Source organism: Thalassophryne amazonica, chromosome 21 (genome assembly GCF_902500255.1).
Source record: "Thalassophryne amazonica chromosome 21, fThaAma1.1, whole genome shotgun sequence".
NCBI classification, from domain to species: Eukaryota; Metazoa; Chordata; class Actinopteri; order Batrachoidiformes; family Batrachoididae; genus Thalassophryne; species Thalassophryne amazonica.
In genome coordinates this window covers 8,933,184-8,951,983 of record NC_047123.1, presented here as the reverse complement: position 1 = coordinate 8,951,983, position 18,800 = coordinate 8,933,184, and the positions used below count along the sequence as shown (strand labels likewise).

Sequence of the window (18,800 nt, the reverse complement as noted above, 5' to 3'; positions counted from 1 at the left end):
TTTGCAGTGCCAGGGTTGTTGTGGCTGATTCTCCAGTTGACCCACAAATGCTGGTGAGCTCACAAACACAGTGAAACACCTGATAGTGAGAAAAGCTCCAGGGATCTGTTGTACTGGTACTGACCTCCTCCAGGCGGGTGGAGATGCTACTCTCTTGGCATTGCAAATAATCATTGTTTTGATCTGTGAGATTGGCATCATCCCTACAGACTGGAAGAAAGGACTTGTCCCACTATGAAAAGGAAAAAGTGAACACCTAGATTCTGGTATTACACTGGTCTCTGCTGTGGGAAAGGTGCTTGCAAGGATTATTCAGAGCAGTAATACAATAATAACAATAACTAGATACGCACTTAGTAATGCGCGTAATTCCATCAAACCCACTGTTCCTTTTAAGGTAACTTAAACCTTAAGCCACGTTCCAGTTCTTAAAAAACATTTTTGTCCACCAGATTTTGGTCATCATCTGAATCTGGACCAAAGTACTTTTATGGCTAGATATCATGGGCTCCTGAAAACCTACTTTGGGTTCTGATCATGACTTTGATTGGGACTGTGCATTTCTGTTGGCAGTTGTTGACAGGTACGGTAATACTAATCTTTGATCTTGATCAGTGATTTTTTTTAAATCCTGTTCTTTGATTGGTAGTCTTGAATCAAATGTGAACTGATTTGCTCTGTAATGTGTATCAAAGGTCAAGATCTGCTCCTTCATTTAGAGCCGCTCCAAAATTTAATGAGTTGTTCCTGGGTCATTGCCCCACCTACTTCATCAAGATTTACTGTGGAATCCTGGTGATCACATGACATTTCATCAGTGGAGAATTTGTTTACGGGGGGGGGGGGGGGCATTAGAAAGGTATCATATTTAACATTTATCCAACATAATGTTTGTTCTAAAAAAAGCTATTTGATGGAATCAGTGGTACTTGTGGAGATGTTATCTGCACAGGTTCCTTTGTGAGTTAGTTGTAACGTAGTCCACTGCTCCATAAGATCCTGGTGGCTGAGAAAACAAAAAGATTTGCTACCCAAAAGAATGGGGCGATAACGGCAGCGAGGGTGAAACCTGTGATTAGCGCTTTCATTCCTACCCAGCTTCTTGTTTATGTCATTTCTGGAGATTACACTGTGCATTCCTCGTTTTAAACATAGTAGCATTTAGAGGCCCGTAGAAGGAGTCACTCATTTGGCTTTTCACAATTTGGAAGCCTAAGGTGCGCGAGTTGCTGTCAGCAATAAAAGTACAGCATAATGAAAAGGCAGTTTAGGAAAATAATTAAATGGTACTAATTTTCCTCAGTGCCTTGTTTGAGTTTCTTTAAAAAAAAAGTGTTTTTTCAGGCAAGTGTCATTCATTTCTCTGAGCATAGATAAGCTTCAAGTCTACTGTCGTCCACTTGATGAATGATCTTGAGCTGCACAGTGGTTTAATATTAAAAGAAGAGTGACTGTATAAGATTTTTCCCTGTTTCATAAGATATATTTGTTGTAAAACACCTGAGCACGTGTGACAGTGGAATTTGGGGCTGCAGAAGAAAGGTACAAGCACACCACAAAAGTGATCTCAAAAGTCTGAAAAAGCCACTTTATCAAGTTATACTGCTGAGAAAAAGTTCAAGAGAAGATGGGTTTCCCTACAAAAGTCAACATAATCATTGTAGAATAATTTATTCTTTCCATATTCAAGTAATCTGGTGATAATTGCTGTTGTTTTATAGCATATCACATTATTATCATATTCATTCCAGAAAAAAAAATAATTACAATTTTATTTTTTTCCAATACTGTGCAACCCTAATGTATGATATCTGTATACTGCGTGATCGTATTTGCTGAATGGATGGTGTGCTTAATAATAATAATAATAATAATAATACATTTTATTTGTATAGCGCTTTTCTGGACACTCAAAGATGCTTTACAAACCAAAAGAAAAGGATAAAACTGTTGTGAAAGTGTAGGTACACGGACCCACAACAGGGGGCGCAATGACGGACAATGGAGAAAGGTGAATAACAAGTTTTACTGTTGTGAAAAGAGCACAACCAATACAACAATTAATAATTTGGAGTTTTAAGCCGAAATCTGCTGGTGTCGTGTGGGCAGGCTCGAAGGTAGGAGACGTCCGTCCTAGTCGAACCGGAACCACCCAGATCTCCTCTGCCACCGAACCCCAGAAGTACTGGAACCGCCAAGTCCCGAATTCCCAGGTGGCCACTGCCTCCGCTCGTCGGATCCGGTACTGCTGGCGGGAAAGAGCACAAACACACAGGTATGGATGCGACAGCACCCAGTAGACGGAGAGGGGAGAAGCCGCCTCCACCTCTTGTCACAATGAACAGGAAGGTGAGTACTTATCCAAGCAAGTAGCTTTCTGTAGTCAGCTGTCCTGAAAAGGTTTAACAAGGTATCAGAGTCTTCAATATATGCTTGCAGAGAAGGTTACCTTAATCTCAAGGCGATATCTCGGCACTGAGGTGGAGACGCCGTTCTGCTGATATACCTCTGTGTTGAGTGGAACAGCTGTGTCCAGTGATGGGAGGCAGCTGTCACCCTGGCTGCTCCCGTAAGGTGGCAGCGCCCTCTGGTGCCTGGAGCCCGCACTCCAGGCATGGCGCCCTCTTGTGGTGGTGGGCCAGCAGTACCTCCTCTTCAGCGGCCCACACAACAGGACCCCCCCCCTCAACGGGCGCCTCCTGGCGCACGACCGGGCTTGTCCGGATGGCGACGGTAGAAGTCGGCCAGGAGGGCCGGGTCCAGGATGAAGCCCTTCTTCACCCAGGAGCGTTCCTCGGGACCGTACCCCTCCCAGTCCACCAGATACTGAAAACCACCCCGGCCCATTCGACGGACGTCGAGGAGCCGGCGCACAGTCCAAGCCGGTTCCCCGTCGATGATCCGGGCAGGAGGTGGTGCCGGACCCGGGGTGCAGAGGGGTGAGGTGTGATGGGGCTTGATCCGTGACACGTGAAAAACTGGATGGATCCGCAGCGAGGCCGGGAGCTGGAGCCTCACTGCGGCGGGGTTGATGACTTTAAGGATTCTGAAGGGTCCGATGTATCTGTCCTGGAGTTTTGGGGAGTCCACTTGCAGAGGAATGTCTTTGGTGGACAACCATACCTCCTGCCCAGGACGATACTTGGGGGCCGGGGCCCGCCGCCGGTCTGCATGTTTCTTCGCCCTCGTCCGGGCCTTCAATAAAGCAGAGCGGGCGGCACGCCACACCCGACGGCACTTCCGTAGGTGGGCCTGGACCGAGGGCACACCGACCTCTCCCTCAACCACCGGAAACAGGGGGGGGCTGATAACCCAAGCACACCTCAAAAGGGGAGAGGCCGGTGGCTGATGACACTTGACTGTTGTGGGCGTACTTGATCCAGGCCAGGTGGGTACTCCAGGCCGTCGGGTGCGCGGCTGTCACACAGCGTAGTGTCTGCTCCAGTTCCTGATTGGCCCGCTCTGCCTGCCCGTTGGTCTGGGGGTGATACCCGGACGAGAGGCTGACCGTGGCCCCCAGTTCCCGGCAGAAGCTCCTCCAAACGTGTGAGGTAAACTGGGGACCGCGATCGGAGACGATGTCTGATGGGTATCCCATGCAGACGGACGACGTGGTGGACCCAAGAGGTCCGCGGTCTCCTGGGCCGTTGGTAGCTTCGGGAGGGCCACGAAGTGGGCCGCCTTGGAGAAACAGTCCACTATCGTGAAGACGACGGTGTTTCCCTGGGATGGCGGGAGACCCGTGACAAAGTCCAGGGGCGATGTGGGACGGGCAGCGGCTGTAGCAACCCTGAGGTCCTTCGGTGGTCGGCCTTGCCACTGGCGAGGTGGTGCAGGCCTGGACGTAGTCCCGGACGTCGGCCTCCAGGGACGCCTTTCGCCAGAAGCGCTGCCAGGACGACTGCCACGGTCCTTTGCACCCCAGGGTGACAGGAGAGCTTAGAACCGTGACAGAAGTCCATTACTGCAGCTCGGCTTCCGGTGGGACGTAGAGGTCTGTCTTTGGTCCGGTTCCGGGGTCCGGGTCACGGGTCGGGCCTCCCGGACGGTCTTCTCCACGTCACTGTGAGGGCGGCCACGATAGCGGACTCCGGGATGATGGGATACGGGGGATCGACGGTTCCGTTTTGACTTCGTCTTCGTGTACCCGGGACAATGCATCGATCTTTGATTCTTGGTCCCGGGACGGTAGGTGATCCGGAAGTCAAAACGGCCAAAGAACAGTGACCAGCGGGCTTGCTGGGGTTCATGCCGCTTGGCGGTCCTGATGTACTCCAGGTTCCGATGGTCAGTGAAAAACCGTGAATGGCACGGCTGTTCCCTCCAACAGATGTCTCCACTCTTCGAGGGCCTCTTTCACCGCAAGGAGTTCTCGATTGCCGACGTCATAGTTTCCGTTCAGGCGGGGGTCAACCTGCGGGAAAAATAGGCACACGGGTGAAGGACCTTATCGGTCTTCCCGCTCTGGGAGAGCACCGCTCCTATCCCTGAGTCCGAGGCGTCCACTTCAACCACTAACTGGCGGCTAGGATCGTGCTGCACCAGAACTGGTGCAGACGAGAAGCGCCGTGTTCAACTCCTTGAACGCGGCTTCGCACCGATCCGACCATGGGAAGGGGACTTTGGTGAGGTCAGGGCTGTCAGGGGGCTAACTACCTGACTGTAGCCCTTAATGAACCTCCTATAGAAATTAGCAAAGCCGAGGACACTGTTGCAGGCCTTCCTACGGCTTGTGGGTGGGGCCAGTCTCTCACCGCCGCAACCTTGGCCGGATCAGGGGCGACGGAGTTAGCGGAGATGATGAACCCCAAGAAGGACAAGAAGTGCGGTGGAACTCACACTTCTCTCCCTTCACAACACAGGCGGTTCTCCAACAACCGCTGTAGGACCTGACGACATGCCGGACATGAGTCTCAGGATCCGGGGAAAAGATGAGTATTATCGTCCGATACATGAAGACGAACCGGTGCAGGAAGTCCCGCAAGACATCGTTTACCAACGCTTGGAAAGTTGCGGGAGCATTAGTGAGACCGAACGGCATGACCAGGTACTCAAAATGACCTAACGGGGTGTTAAATGCCGTCTTCCATTCGTCTCCCTTCCGGATCTGAACCAAATGATACGCATTCCTAAGATCAAGCTTGGTGAAGATTCTGGCTCCATGCAAGGGGGTGAACACTGAATCCAACAAGGGCAATGGGTATCGGTTGCGAACCGTGATTTCGTTCAACCCCCTATAATCAATGCATGGACGAAGCCCGCCATCCTTTTTACCCACAAAAAAGAAACCAGCACCCATCGGAGAGGTGGAATTCCGGATCAACCCGGCAGCTAATGAGTCCCGGATGTAGGTCTCCATTGATTCGCGTTCCGGCCGTGAGAGGTTGTACAGCCTACTGGACGGGAACTCACTGCCTGGAACCAAATCAATGGCACAATCATACGGGTGGTGGGGAGGAAGCGTGAGAGCCAGATCCTTGCTGAACACGTCCGCGAGGTCATGGTACTCCGCCGGCACCGCCTTCAGATTGGGCGGGACTCGGACCTCCTCCTTAGCATGGGAGCCGGGAAGAACCGAGGAACCTAGACACTCCCGATGGCAGGTTTCGCTCCACTGAACCACTACCCCGGACGGCCAATCGATCCGGGGATTGTGCTTTAGCATCCAGGGAAAACCCAGAACCACACGGGAGGTGGCCTGAGTCACAAAGAACTTGATCACCTCCCGGTGGTTACCTGACACCACCAGAGTTACTGGAGGTGTCTTATGCGTGATTGGTGGGAGTAGGGAGCCATCTAGTGCCCGAACCTGTACAGGCGAGGTAAGAGCCACCAGAGGGAGCCCTATCTCCCTGGCCCATCTGCTATCTAACAGATTCCCCTCAGAGCCCGTGTCCACCAGTGCTGGGGCCTTCAGGTTGAATCCTCATACAGGATCGTGACTGGGAGTCGTGTGGCAATGTGGGTGTGTCCCACGTGAATGTTTCGGCCCACCCCTGGCCCAGTCTCTAGGGGCGGGCGTTGGAGTTTAACCGCTCGGGGCAGTTGTTTGCAAGATGCTCACTCGAGCCACAAACAAAACAAGCTCCGTAGGCCCGCCTCCTTTGTGCTCCAGGTGCCCTAAATGTTGCCCTGCTCGTGTCCATAGCTTCGTCAGCAGGGGAGCCGTAGGCGCCCGGAGCGCAGGGAACAGAGGAGCGTGGGGAGGGCGGAGCTCGGTCGGAAACCGGAAGGGAGAGGGACGACGCGTGCCTGGCCGCGCCCTTAGCCTCGTTCCCGACGGCGTTCTTCTAGCCGGTTGTCGAGTCGTATACACTAGATCGATGAGGCCCATCTAAGTCCCGCGGTGCGTCCTTCGCACAAGAGGTGCTCTTTTAGGACCAGTGACAGTCCGTTTACAAAGGCGGCGCGGAGGGCATGCTATTCCAGCCGGATCTCGCCGCCGCGATGCGGGAAGGCGACTGGCATAGGCAGCTGCGCTCCGACGCCCCTGTCTCATCGACAGTAGCGCGGGTTGAAGCGGTCTCTCCTCTATTGGATGATCGAACACCGTTCTGAGCTCCCGCACAAAACCCATCGTATGTATGAGGAGCAGTGAGTTCTGCTCCCAGAGCGCTGTAGCCCAAGCGCGTGCTCCTCCGCGAAGCAGGTTTATTACATAAGCTACTTTGCTAGCGTCATCGCGTACATCACGCGGAAGCTGTGCGAAGACGAGCGAACATTGCATCAAAAAATCCGCGACGTCTCCACACAGCCTCCGTATCGGTTCTGGAGGGCTTATGTAAGCTTCTGGGGACGGAGGAAGGGACCGTTGAACGACCAGTGGAACGGTCACTCTCACGCGCAGGGTCCTCGGGAGGAGAGCCGCAGCGGCGCCCGGAGGGGCGCGCTTCCACTTGTGCGGCGAGAGCCTCCAGGAGGGAGGGTCGGGGCAAGCACGGGGTGGTTGGGGCAGAGAGAGTTCCAGAGGGTAGGGCAGCGATGGAGAAGGCTCTGTCTCCCCAGGTTCGGAGCCTGGTCCTACAGGGAAAGGACAAAAGGTTTGTGTCGGAGGATGCGGATGAGAGCGTGATGGAGTGTGGCGGTGGAGGAGGTCAGTAAGATATGTGGGGGCCAGGTTATGGAGGGCTTTGAAAGTGATCAGGAGGATTTTGAAGTGAATGCGTTGAGTGATGGGGAGCCAGTGGAGGTTTTGTAGGACGGGGGTGATGTGTTCTCGAGTGCGGGTGTGGGTGAGTTTTGTATATACTGTAGTTTATTGAGTATTTTGGAAGGTAAACCATAGAGGATGCTATTGCAATAGTCGATTCTGGATGTGATAAAAGATGTATAAGGGTTTCAGCAGGCGGAGAAAGTGAGGGATGAACGGAGGACGTGCGATAGTTTTCAAGTGGAAGAATGCAGTGCGTTGTTATTTGTTTAATGTTGGGTCAGATGAGAGGGTGGGGTCGAGAAGGATTCCAAGATTGCGGACAAGGGGGGATGGAAGTGAGTGTAGTGTTGTCAAAACAGAGTGAAAAATGGGTTGATTTTGTGATGTTTTTAGGGCCGATGATGATGATGTCTGTTTTGTCAGTGTTTAATTTCAAGAAATTGTGTTGCATCAAAGTTTTTAACTCAAACAGGCAGTGGGTGAGGGTGGAGTGAATGTTAGGGTTTATGGATGTGGTGGAAATGTAAAGCTGTATGTCATCAGCATAACAGTGGAAGTGGAGACCATGATGACGGATGATACTTCCGAGAGGGAGGATGTAGAGAATGAAGAGGCCCCTTAATGCCCCTTCACCCATAATGCGAATTTTGGTCGACGTCTGGTCCAAAAACGGCGAAACAGCGCGAGCCCGGGCAAGTTCGTGCACGTGATGTATCTCTTTCGAGTAGGGACAGTGTGATGTGCACAACATGATCGCGTCGCCTTATGTGGAATAAATAAAAAAAACAAAAACAGCCGGTACCCGTGAGACCACATCACGCAGCTCATGTGGAATAGAAAAATAAAAAAAAATCAAGAAAAAAAATACCACCCCAGGATGTGAACTCGCGCCTTCCAAAAGCTCTGATTACCAGTCAGAGACTTTACCATTGAGCTACGGAGCTGCCCTTTGAAAGCTGCGGGAATCTGCCTCATATCAGGAAGGTCATGGAAGTGTTACAAAAAAAAATTAAAATTACACACCATATAAAAGCACCGCATTTATCAAGCAAGCAATACAAATATGATCCGTTAAGTTCCTTTGTAGATGACCTATGGTCACATACATACAATCATGAAATGACATGAATGAGAAGCAGTGTGCTCTGATCATGTCCACAGTTACTGGTCAGGTGCGTCCAGTCGGCCGCATGCGTGTTTTTCTGCCCAACACGTGTGTCTTGTGGATGGCGCGCCACAGCACAAACACCACGTCATGTGGAACAGAGCTCACATGGGTGATGTGATGGTCAGATCGCCGCTACGTTTTCTGATCTGACGGTCCATTTCAACCTGGCAGGCTGTCATTGTCTGCTCCGTGTGCACGCTCGCTCACTGCACTGTTTCTTTTTATTCACCTCTTTTTGCTCTGTATGCACCACTCTGCATTTAATCATTAGTGATTGATCTCTGCTCTCTTCCACAGCATGTCTTTTTCCTGATTCTCTCCCCTTAGCCCCAACCAGTCCCAGCAGAAGACTGCCCCTCCCTGAGCCTGGTTCTGCTGGAGGTTTCTTCCTGTTAAAATGGAGTTTTTCCTTCCCACTGTCGCCAAGTGCTTGCTCATAGGGGGTCGTTTTGATCGTTGTGGTATTTCTGTAATTATTGTACAGCTTTTGCCTTACAATATAAAGCGCCTTGGGGCAACTGTTTGTTGTGATTTGGCGCTATATAAATAAAATTGATTTGAAATTGATTGGATTATATCCACGTAAGTACAGCAATCAGACATACATGCTTCACAATGGGCAGGTGTTAGTCCATGTCCGTCCAAACACAGTAGGTGTTGTCAAGCTGGGATGTCCAGAATGACAGATCACCACCTCACACCTCCTGTCAGTTCTCAGTGCACATGCCAAAGCCACACTCGTGTGGAACTTAAACTAATTTCTCTGTGAGTATGACTGTGGTTGCCTGCAGTCTGCTGTTGTGTGAAAAGTGCAACTGGCCACACATTTTCTAAGTGTCAAACGAGCGATGTTAGATGTTTATACGTGTCACCTGCAATTTGGCTGGCACCTGCTGGGAGAGGGTGCAATGTGTTCGCACAGCACACACTTTGTCTTTCAGCCACTGGTGTGCGCAAATAGTTGTAAAACAGGTGTATGAGGCGTTGGAGGCAGGGACGATTTCACATGGTTTGCACATGATTCCTGCATCATGCGCATTAAGTACGCACTTTGTCCAAACTTCACACTATGTGTGAAGGGGCCCTAAAGGACATGTCGCACATAACAATTTAGATTTAGGTTCTTAGTGACCACCACCAAGATGCACCAGGATTACTTTGTGCACTTCCATGATTGTTGTCAAAGCATACGGCATTCGCAACAAACAGCTATGGAGACTACCGAAAACAAAGTACTCACCAGTACTTGTTTTTCCAAATATTTCTGACAGGTTTTACGTAGCTTTGAGCATGCTGTTGAATGGAATGTAGCTACGAAGGTCAAGAACGGAGCCGCAGTTGTGTTATGGTGGCTTGTTTTTAAAAGTGCTAACTTAATTTTGATGCAGTCACCGTAAAACCAGCAGCCGCTCTCCACTGTGAGAAGATGTAGTGTGCGTGCACGTCCATTAGTCTGTTAAAAAAAGTCTGCTAGAGGCTCAGCTTTGTGCAAGCTTATAAGTGTTGTCATTAATATTATTGTGAAAAATCTAAGGAATACAACTGTGTGATCAGACAGCCTGAAAAACAGTGGAGTGTTCTGCGTGCACGTCCATGGCAGTAGCTATAACAGAGTTAAAACAGCATGGAGCTCTGGTATAGTCAGCATACTCTGCACAATGAGATCCAAAATCTGACAGACCCTCTCAAAGTAAAAACAAAATGAACAGGGCACTCACCCACTTTTTCCAAGATTAAATATGTGAAGTCCACGCCATCAAAGAAGTCGTCGCGCATGGATCACGATCAGTTGCCAGCCGAGAATGATGTCCAGGTTCACACCATCCTGTTGTGGGCAGATGTCATCCACGGTTCCACTGTGTTTAAGTCCACCTCTGTGTGCATGGCTGACCACGGCCACCTGCATGAGATGTTTCCCCATTGTGGTCCTGATTTACAAGAAGAAGAAGAAGAAGAAAAGAGAGGTGTGTCCAGACCACTGACCATGAGCCACGGCTGCTGGACTCTCTCGGCCACTTCCAACATATTCCAACTTTTCCAGTGTAAGAAATACATGTGCATGTTCAGCCAGCCTGTAACGTGCATGTTCACGGCAGCATAAATAAATCAAATCAAATCAATTTCATTTATATAGCGCCAAATCACAACAAACAGTTGCCCCAAGGCGCTTCATATTGCAAGGCAAAGCCATACAATAATTACAGAAAACCCCAACTGTCAAAACGACCCCCTGTGAGCAAGCACTTGGCGACAGTGGGAAGGAAAAACTCCCTTTTAACAGGAAGAAACCTCCAGCAGAACCAGGCTCAGGGAGGGGCAGTCTTCTGCTGGGACTGGTTGGGGCTGAGGGAGAGAACCAGGAAAAAGACATGCTGTGGAGGGGAGCAGAGAACAATCACTAATGATTAAATGCAGAGTGGTGCATACAGAGCAAAAAGAGAAAGAAACACTCAGTGCATCATGGGAACCCCCCAGCAGTCTAAGTCTATAGCAGCATAACTAAGGGATGGTTCAGGGTCACCTGATCCAGCCCTAACTATAAGCTTTAGCAAAAGGAAAGTTTTAAGCCTAATCTTAAAAGTAGAGAGGGTGTCTGTCTCCTGATCCGAATTGGGAGCTGGTTCCAGAGGAGAGGAGCCTGAAAGCTGAAGGCTCTGCCTCCCATTCTACTCTTACAAACCCTAGGAACTACACGTAAACCTGCAGTCTGAGAGCGAAGCGCTCTATTGGGGTGATATGGTACTACGAGGTCCCTAAGATAAGATGGGACCTGATTATTCAAAACCTTATAAGTAAGAAGAAGAATTTTAAATTCTATTCTAGAATTAACAGGAAGCCAATGAAGAGAGGCCAATATGGGTGAGATATGCTCTCTCCTTCTAGTCCCTGTCAGTACTCTAGCTGCAGCATTTTGAATTAACTGAAGGCTTTTCAGGGAACTTTTAGGACAACCTGATAATAATGAATTACAGTAGTCCAGCCTAGAGGAAATAAATGCATGAATTAGTTTTTCAGCATCACTCTGAGACAAGACCTTTCTAATTTTAGAGATATTGCGCAAATGCAAAAAAGCAGTCCTACATATTTGTTTAATATTAGTATTACTAGAGGTCAGGGTAATGCCATCCAGAGTAAGGATCTGGTTAGACACCATGTTTCTAAGATTTGTGGGGCCAAGTACAATAACTTCAGTTTTATCTGAATTTAAAAGCAGGAAATTAGAGGTCATCCATGTCTTTATATCTGTAAGACAATCCTGCAGTTTAGCTAATTGGTGGTGTCCTCTGGCTTCATGGATAGATAACGCTGAGTATCATCTGCGTAACAACGAAAATTTAAGCAATGCTGTCTAATAATACTGCCTAAGGGAAGCATGTATAAAGTGAATAAAATTGGTCCTAGCACAGAACCTTGTGGAACTCCATAATTAACCTTAGTCTGTGAAGAATATTCCCCATTCACATGAACAAATTGTAATCTATTAGATAAATATGATTCAAACCACCGCAGTGCAGTGCCTTTAATACCTATGGCATGCTCTAATCTCTGTAATAAAATTTTATGGTCAACAGTATCAAAAGCAGCACTGAGGTCTAACAGAACAAGCACAGAGATGAGTCCACTGTTGAGGCCATAAGAAGATCATTTGTAACCTTCACTAATGCTGTTTCTGTACTATGATGAATTCTAAACCCTGACTGAAACTCTTCAAATAGACCATTCCTCTGCAGATGATCAGTTAGCTGTTTTACAACTACCCTTTCAAGAATTTTTGAGAGAAAAGGAAGGTTGGAGATTGGCCTATAATTAGCTAAGATAGCTGGGTCAAGTGATGGCTTTTTAAGTAATGGTTTAATTACTGCCACCTTAAAAGCCTGTGGTACATAGCCAACTAATAAAGACAGATTGATCATATTTAAGATCGAAGCATTAAAGGGTGGCTCATTTACATTTTGAGCAAAGCCAATCGAGTCTAACAATAGATTAAATGCAGTGTTGAGGCTGTCATTCTCAGCATCTGTGTGGATGTTAAAATCGCCCACTATAATTATCTTATCTGAGCTAAGCACTAAGTCAGACAAAAGGTCCAAAATTCACAGAGAAACTCACAGTAACGACCAGGAGGACATAGATAACAACAAATAAAACTGGTTTTTGGGACTTCAATTTGGATGGACAAGACTAAAGTCAAGCTTTCAAATAATTAAAGCTCTCTCTGGGTTTTTGATTAATTAATAAGCTGGAGTGGAAGATTGCTGCTAATCCTCCCCTTGGCCCGTGCTACGAGCATTCTGGCAGTTAGTGTGACTCGGGGGTGTTGACTCATTTAAACTAACCTATTCATCCTGCTGTAACCAGGTTTCTGTAAGGCAGAATAAATCAATATGTTGATCCATTATTATATCATTTACTAACAGGGACTTAGAAGAGAGAGACTAATGTTTAATAGACCACATTTAACTGTTTTAGTCTGTGGTGCAGTTGAAGGTGCTATATTATTTTTTCTTTTTGAATTTTTTATGCTTAAATAGATTTTTCTGGTTGTTGGTGGTCTGGGAGCAGGCACCGTCTCTACGGGGATGGGGTAATGAGGGGATGGCAGGGGAGAGAAGCTGCAGAGAGGTGTGTAAGACTACAACTCTGCTTCCTGGTCCCAACCCTGGATAGTCACGGTTTGGAGGATTTAAGAAAATTGGCCAGATTTCTAGAAATGAGAGCTGCTCCATCCAAAGTCGGATGGATGCCGTCTCTCCTAACAAGACCAGGTTTTCCCCAGAAGCTTTGCCAATTATCTATGAAGCCCACCTCATTTTTGGCTTTGGCTGTTGGAAGAGTCCTGCAACACAGTAGAGTCAGCACATTTTAGCATCCAACATCCTACAGCCTTTCAAAAAATTAAGCATTTCGGGGTGAAGTATGTTGTCTCCTTTCTGTACATCCTCTGTAAATCCGAGCCATCAGTTTTGAATGAAAGCAATGAAGCTTCGTTATCGTACGAGCAGTGTTCATTTCACTCTCTGTTGTTCATCGGGATGTTTCTGCATTTGCTAAAATGTACGTCACACTGAGAAATGGCGAAGAATGCCGAGTAAGACGTTTTCTGGAAATGCACCCGCTGACTCGCCAAGCAAGAGGGATAATTAGCGATGAAATACTTCAGCGGCCAGTCTATCCACGCATGTGCGTGGATAGACTTGCAATCATGAATACTTTAATGTTGTCACTGTTGAGCTGGATGTGAAATTTGTCTAAGTGTGGCTTTGCATGCTCCCTCCAACAGATCTGGTGTGCTGCGGGGGCACACTTGCAGAAAATGCTGATATGTATGACAGATCTGATCACATTGGGGCTGGACGGTGAGGTCTGATCGCACACAGCAGGGGAGGGGCCTGTCAGCTGATTGCAACACACTGACAGCTGGATGATGGCTCAGTGCACACATTGCAAACACAGAATCCAGCGGCAGGACAAGTATATAAATAATGACAATACCCACATACGCAATTACATAACAAATAACGAAAATGAATGACCACATAACACACAGAGTGAGTGGTCTGGGCACTGATCGGGGGGTGTCTGCTCACAGCTGCGGCTGTAAAGATCCCTGCTCCTGCTTGTCCCAGCTGGAGGACACATTCCGTGTTTGGAAGGACATGAACTTACAACAGTCCTCCGTGAGGTGCATGCCTGTGACTGCTGTCCTCATGTGGAAATACATAAAACATCTTTCACCTTTGCGCCGGGCTGCAGCGGCCGGACACAGCACACCTCCTCTATGTCCTTCTAGATTTCAGGCATTTTTCCACACTGATTACACGCCAGCGATGGTCGCGCAGTGGTAAAGTTTCTGGCTGGCAATCAGAGCTTTTGGAAAGTGCAGGTTCGAATCCCATGGATGGTATGTATTTTTAATTTTTTTATTTTCACAGCAGCTATTCGCATTGTGTTCCCGTGTGCACGAGCCGTCGCAGCAGCATCGTGCACACCTGCCCGATGGCGCAATGTTTTTGCGGTTCGCTCATACGAGCTGTTCTGTTGTGTCGCCCTGAGTTGTACTTCTTTGTACTATGTGTGAAGGGGCCCTAACCTTGCTACAGTATCGCAAACAGCGACATTGTGTTCAAATTGTAATTTGTTGATGCCATCTTGAGAAATTTGACTCATGACAAAACGTCTATAACAACAGATAATCAGTAAATGACTTTGAGCCTGGTGTGAAGTAAAAACATTCATTTACTACTAAGGTTTTGGAGAAGATCCGTTTTGCATGTTACAGTAAGGGGCTGTTCAGAGGACAAATGAAGCTCATGCTGTTGGTATTTTAACAACGCCGGTGTCTAAAGTTGCAGCACACTGTATATACCTTATATAACACACTCACTCACACACACACACAAACACGAGTGAGGTCCTGTCAGGACAGACAGTGAGATTAGAGAGCAGCTGCAAGTGGTAATGTGGTTATGTGGAATACATGGTGTGTGTGTGTGTGTTGTGTACAGAGGGTGTTAAACACCCTTTTACCCCTGTTTAGTACCCCAACGCCTGACGCCTCCTCTCTGTATTGGTGTCTTTGCCACTTGTGTCTTTCCCACCAACATTTAGGTGTTCGAGACCCCCACAGATCACAAACGGTGAGTCCATTGTGTGTTTAGATGTGCGGCTATTTGATTTATTGTAGTTTAGTTTTAGTCAATGGGCAATAAATGAGTTTTTGTGAGGTTAGTTTGGTTTATGACCATTTGCCAGCTGTTGGGCCTGAATAAGTGTAACCATTGGTGTGGGGCAGTACTACTCTGATTGGGTGGTTGTCAATGGTACAAACTTCCTAAAGTCACAAAAAAGAGTAGAAGTGAGAGTTCAAAGCATCGTTTCAACATAAAGCTGAGTTATATTTGTGGAAAATTAGCATTTTAACATTTCCAAGAGTATTCTTCGTGTTGGATTTCCGTATTCCATGTGTTTCAGATACCCTCTGTGAAATTGTGAGCAGTATAAAGTAACGTGTGAATGTGAGTGAGAGACCTGTAAAGAGTGAGAATGTTTCAATATGAGTAAGTCTGTAAAAAGTGAACTTGTCCTTTAAGTGATGGAAGAGATTTGTTAAATATGCATGTATTATGCTGCTGATTGGAGTGCTTCATTATACGTCACAAACAAAAAAGGTGGTTGGGCGTGGCAGCGTTTGAGATATATATATATTATATATATATATATATGCTCTTCCATCTTGCCATGAAATGTTTAAGCGCAAACGGTTTGGGCAGTTTCAGTGAAATTTCACTCCATGTCAAGATCTGCATGAAAGAAAATAATTCCAGTCCAACATCTTCAAGGGGAGACAGTTGGGCTTCTGATTTGTTTTTATAAATACATCATACTTGTCAGTTACATGTACAGAGGCTGACCAGTTCGATTCCCTCTCAGACAGGAAAAAAATCAATCCCCAAGTTGCTATTGAAGCATTGCATCAGAAACATTTGGAGTTTGGAAAGGTCTGTTTAAAGCTCACCGTCTACCATTTCTGCCGAAATATACAAACCTGCTTTTTGATGCCTCCTCTAAATTAAAAGGCACTTTACAGTTTTTGCTGGTGTTAAAAAGTCAGGCAACAAGAGCGTCGTGCTGTCTGTCGCTGGTTTCCTTCAGGAGCTTTACATTGTTGTTTTAATGTGACTTTACGGTTGCATTCAGTGTAAACAATCACCCGTGTAACTCTGAGCTGTCAGCGCTGTGCTGGTTGACGGTACGTGCAGTGTGACACTCAGTGGCGCAGGAGGAACGATGGCACACGGGACGTGCAGCAGGAAGCCTGTTCTGTCACCGGTTCCTCCAGTGATGTTACTATGAGCAGCCGAGCTGCAGGTTTGTTGCAGACCGGTTCGTCAACATCTCAGCTGTGTAACGTCTGGCTCTTTTCGTTGTCTTAGTTGTACGCCAAGCTGCAGTGCATCAAAGCGGAGATCCAGGACGTCAATGACGAGCACGTGAGGAGCCGACAGGAGCTGGAACAAACCCAGAATGAACTCACCAGAGAACTCAAGTTCAAGTGAGCTGACCTTTGACATTAATCCTCAGCAAACACAACACAAAGCTGCACAGGAATGTTTTTATTCCAAATATAAATAGATTCTGAAATAAGGGGCATTCCCTCAGAATGACTCTCAGTTTTGGTGTTTCTGCACATGAAGGTACCTGATCATCGAGAACTTCATTCCTCCAGAAGAGAAGAATAAGATCATGAACAGACTGACCTTTGACCCTGAGGAGGATCAGTGGAAGTTCCAGCCTATAGTCCCCTCAGAAAGGTCAGTGGATGTAGAACCGGTCTGGGCTTATAATTTTGTCCTCAAGTTTAAGTAGGTCGTCCACCCATTGTCTTCCTGGGTGGATGCCAGGACCTTAATGTGGCGAATGCAGAAAATCGCATCACCAAAGTGACGGTTTTGTTGTGTTTGCACTCCGATGAGTCCTACTCTAGTTCTTTCCTATCATCCTGCACCGTTCGCTATGACAGTTTTAGAGTATCTTTAACAATGTGATAAATTGTATAACTGCATTTGTCTGGCTGGATTTTGAATTGATTTTATGTTTTTATGGTTCTTGCTCTGTTCAGTAAATCCTCACAGTTGAAGAGAGGCCGGTGTCTGCAGTCGGATACAAACGGCCCATCAGCCACTACGCCAGGGTTGCTATAGCAATGGGAGCACATTCCAGATACAGGGTGAGTGCCTGTAGTGTTACATGATGTCCACTATAATGATTCCAAGAAAAACACTTGCTACCTCCAGTAACATTTGGAGGTGGTTCCATCATGCTGTGTGGCTGTGTGGCCAGTGCAGGTACTGGGAATCTTGTTAAAGTTGAGGGTCACATGGATTCCAGTCAACCTCAGCAGATTCTTGAGAACAATGTTCAAGAATCAGTGACAAAGTTGAAGTTGCGCCGGGGCTGGATCTTTCAACAAGACGACTCTAAACACTGCTCAAAATCTACTAAGGCATTCATGCAGAGAAACAAGTACAACAATCTGGAATGGCCATCTCAGTCCCCAGACCTGAATGTTATTGAAAATCTGTGGTGTGATTTTAAGCGGGCTCTCCATGCTCGGAAACCAACAAACCTGAGATGATTTGTAAAGAATGGTCCAAAATACCTTCAACCAGAATCCAGACTCTCATTGGAAGTTATAGAAAGCATTTAGAGGCTGTTATTTCTGCAAAAGGAGGATCTACTAAATATTGATGTACTTTTTCTGTTAGGGTGCCCAAATTTGTGCACCTGCCTAATTTTGTTTAAAGAATTTTTGCATTTCACTTCTGAAATATCACTGTGTTTGTCTGCTATATGATATATTTAACTGAAATTGCTGATCCAAACAACCAATAATTTAAAAGGTAAATCAAGGAAATCATCAGGGGTGCCCAAACGTTTACCTACAACTGTAAGTCCCCTCAACTGGAAAATACAGTAATTGTATCAGCAGTCTAAAACACTCAAAGCACACCACTTCCTGTAGCATGGAGGGAATCCCAATCTCACTAAATGTAGAGAAATGTTTCAAAACAACTGATTATGCAGTTAGCCGCTTACCTTAGCGCTCCACTGAGTCAGTCCATTGTAGAACAGGAAGCAGCCCCGCATTCCTCATCGTTTGTTTCTGTTGGGTGTTGTCCATGAAGAAACATTTGATTTGTGATAAATTACATATTTGTCTGTGTGTATTCATGTTCAGGCCGAGAACATCATGTTTCTGGAACTGGACATGACTCCTCTCAACACATCAACAGGGGTGGAGCCAAACCAAAGTCCCTCCCTGAACAACTCCCCCACTAAGGACAGAGGCGGATGTGTCCGCAGGTCCCGCTCTTGGTGAGCCAGACCCCCCCCCCCCCCGTTACTCCTGTAAAATGTCTGAATGTGAAACAAGAGCACTTTTATGAAAGTACTGTGGACTCCTGGAGGTACCGAGCGTCCTGATTGGCTCTGTTCCCATCTCTTTGTAGTTGAAAAACTACTGAAATTTTTAAAATTAAGATAAAATTTGGGAGTGGGGGGCATACTCAAATAATTTCTTCCAGGGGCTGCCCTCTGTGAAAAATGATCAAATAAATAAAAACAGTCAAATTGGATGTCAAATTATTTGAAAATGCACACCTGTGTAAACTCTAACAGAGTGTCAGAAACTGAAGTGTTACTGTGGTAACAGTGGGTTCCATCCCATTACTCAGATTGTGGTAACCACTGAGACCAGAGAGGCAGAGTTTTGGGCTCAAATTACAGTGAGTCCGCCTGTTTCTACAACTGTCTGGTCCAGTTAAACACGCCTGCTAGCGATAACGGAAACGGCTGTTTTGGCACAGGTGAAAAATGCAGGTGTTCTAGTAAGACAATCATTTTGTGACAAAACATTTTGTTCTTTTTTATGGATCATCCTGTACCTGTTAAACTGCTGCCACACCCTTGTAGTCATTC

At 47.0% G+C, this 18,800-nt stretch overlaps 1 long non-coding RNA gene across 1 annotated transcript; it reads left to right on the top strand.

Moving 5' to 3' along the window:
- The first annotated feature begins 16,149 nt into the window (after positions 1-16,149).
- On the top strand, positions 16,150-18,205 carry LOC117503124. Its single transcript, XR_004558489.1, has 4 exons — positions 16,150-16,374; positions 16,517-16,633; positions 16,942-17,049; positions 18,061-18,205. It is a non-coding gene; the product is annotated as an uncharacterized LOC117503124 (long non-coding RNA).
- Positions 18,206-18,800: the final 595 nt, after the last annotated feature.